The following is a 3,358-nucleotide window of genomic DNA, read 5'->3' on the forward strand; positions in this document are numbered from 1 at the left end:
TTCCTTCCTTCCTTCCTTCCTTCCTTCCTTCCTTCCTTCCCTCCTTCCTTCCTTCCTTCCTTCCTTTCTTCCTTCCTTCCTTCCCCTCTCTCTCTCTCCCCCCCTTCCTCCCTCCCTCCCTCTCCCTCTCCCTCTTTCCTTTTCTTTCTTTCTTTTGCTACAAACTGGAGGTTCCCTTTAGAATTTCTTGTAAGGCAGATTTAGTGTTTTTCAACTTCCTCAGCTTTTGTTTACCCTACAAAGTCTTTAATTTTCTTTCAATTTTGCTTGATGTACTATTTTTGGATGGTAGTTATTTTCTTTTTTCTTGTAAGGCAGATTTAGTGTTTTTCAACTTCCTCAGCTTTTGTTTACCCTACAGAGTCTTTAATTTTCTTTCAATTTTGCTTGATGTACTATTTTTGGATGGTAGTTATTTTCTTTCAGCACTTTAAGTATATCATCCCATATCCTCTGGTCTGCAAGATTGCTGACAAAATATATGCTAACAGTCTTATAAGGAGTCCATTGTACATGATGAGTTGATTTTGCTACTTCAAAAATTATCTTTTTCTGGAATTTGATTATAATGTGTCTTGGTTTGGACTTTTGGGGTTTGTTATAATTGGAGTCTGTTGGTCTCCTTGAATCTGGATGTCCATTTTCTTCCTCCAAATTGGAAAGTCTTGTGCCATTATTTCTTTAAATATTTCAAGTTTTTTCAAATTTGTGGATTCCATTGCAAACTTAGAAGGCACACAAAATAATGAGAAAACATGGCTTAATCAAAGGAAATAACAGGAAAACATTTCTCAATCAAAGAAACAAAATAAATCCCAGAAACTGACATTCAAGAAATAGAGGTTTTTAAATTTACATGTTTCTTTAAATAAGATTTTTCCTCTTTCTTATGTTTTGGGACTTCCATAACGTGTATATCAGTCTGTTTGATAGTATCTCATAAATCCCTTAGATTTTCTTCACTCTTTTTAATTCTTTTTTCTTCTCTGACTGGATAATTTCAAATAATTTGTCTTCAAGTTCATGGATTCTTTTTTTCTGCTTGTTAAAGTCTACTATTGAACCTGTCATGAATTTTCCATTTCAGTTATTGTATTTTTCAGTTTCAATTTATTGTTTGATTGTTTTTCTTCCCTCTATTGATATTCTCATTTTGTTTATGCATCATTTTTCTGAGCTTGTTCAGCCAGATTGTGAGAATTATTTTGGTCAGATAATTCATATGACTATTTCTTGAGTGTCTGTTTCTGGGGATTTATTTTGTTTCTTTGACTAAGTAATGTTTTCCTGTTATTTCCATTGATTAGGCCATGTTTTCTTATTATTTTGTGTGCCTTGCAAGTTTGCATTGAGATCCACAAATTTGAAAAAAAACAACCACTTCTTCTAGTCATTAAAGACTGGCTTTATAAATGGAACGACTTTAACCAATCAGCCCACTAGATATTCTGAGGGACTCTCAAATCTTTTTTGTTGATATGTCTTCTGTGGATTTGTGTGTGTAAATTTCCAACTAAAGGAATGTGTTGGTTTCCTTCTTCTGGCACTCTTAATCCCTTATTTCCTCTGGCGTCTGCTTGCAGTACTGATATTTCTCTAGAGCTGTTGCAACTTGCCCTGCTTCCTTTTTGTTCTCAGTGACCCCTGCATTTTTAGAGTATGCTATGTCTCATCAGTGCTCTAAGTCAAGTGAGACACAAACCAGTTCCTGGAAAGCCCCCCTGCTTCCAAGTCTAGAATATGGATGCACATGCAATTCTTCATTTCCTCCATGGGGACAGGATGCTGAGCTGTAATGGCCTCTTTCTGCTATACCATGGTACCTCTGGAGTAGCAATAAGCCTCTCAACTTTCTTTGGCTTTCAGTGGCACCTAGGGATCTATGCGGGGTCCCCTCAGTGCTTGGAGACAGGTGAGATAGAAACTAGTTCCGCAAACAGCCTTCTAAATAGCTGAAAAGTTGGATGCCTAATCCAATTCTTTCCCTTCCTAGGGAGAAGCTAGAAGTTGGGGGATTTCTCCATTCACTCCATGCTGACTGGGGAAAAAGATTATGTATCTGCTAGTGAGTATCTGCTAGTTCAAACTATTACTTTTTATCTTAGCAGACACCAACTTACACCTTTTTCTGTCAGTGCTTAGATTCAGCAAGACAGAAACCAGCCTTTTGGGCAGTTCCCCCAAAAGTTTGAATGTTTGATATTTTTTTTAGCCTTTTCTTTTTCTCCCCAAGGAGAAACCAGAAGCTGCTGAGCTGAAAAGAGAGACTATGGTGAGTGAGTCTCATGAATTGTCCTATGCATTTTAATATGGCTGGTTTTGCATTTGATAGCAATTCAGGTGCCTCTTAATGGTTTTCTAGATTTCTTACCAAGGGAATTAGTTTATGTATTGTTGTTGAGTTGGTGTCACCATGAGAAAAAGAGGGTGGGGGCTCTCGTTCTGCCATTTGGCTGATGTCACATCTCATTATTAGATTTTTATAACTAATTTTCTTTTATTGCCAATTTATAAAACATTGTTATATGAATTTTATTTTAGTTACATTTTTACTTAATGTTTTTAGTGAAAGTATACTGTTCTTTGTAAAAATATTTATTTTATAATAAATTATAAATTCAAAGAGAAAATAATTGTGCTTATTTATGCAGATTTTTAAGGTCTTTCACATAAGGGGCCTAGAATAGGTACATAATGTTTAGATTTTAAAGTACATGTCTTTCTTTTTAATTCTATGTATTTATTGGCAAACTGCATCATATTAGATTGTTTAATGAATATTTAATGTTAATAAACTATGAGTATATCTTAAAATGTTTCTTTTAAAAGTTAGACAAAACAAGTTTAAGCTTATTTTAAGTTTTTTAAAAAACTTTGCTATTGAAAAACAAAAAAAAGATATTTTGATGTAAAAATATTTTTGAGTTAAAATCTTTAGTAACCTGATAATTATTGGAATATTCCTTAAACTGTAAAATAAATTAATGATTTTCTCTTATCACAGAAAATAAATTTGTTTTGTCTCAGTGTTCTGGTAAGATGGAACAGCAGAAGAAAACGGTAGATCATCACAGGAGAGGTGAGGAAGATCTTTCTAGCCACTTAAGGAAGAAGTGACTAAATAAAAATAGTTATATATTTGCTCAAATCTTTGACTACATTTAAAATAAAAATCGGTAGATCATCACAGGAGAGGTGAGGAAGATCTTTCTAGCCACTTAAGGAAGGAGTGACTAAATAAAAATAGTTATATATTTGCTCAAATCTTTGACTACATTTAAAATAAAAATGCTGTTCTATATTTGTTGGTTCAGTGAATTAATGAATGACCAAATGGAAGTGACACCGTCTCACTTAG

Source organism: Galeopterus variegatus, unplaced genomic scaffold, assembly GCF_000696425.1.
Source record: "Galeopterus variegatus unplaced genomic scaffold, G_variegatus-3.0.2 Scaffold494, whole genome shotgun sequence".
NCBI lineage: Eukaryota > Metazoa > Chordata > Mammalia > Dermoptera > Cynocephalidae > Galeopterus > Galeopterus variegatus.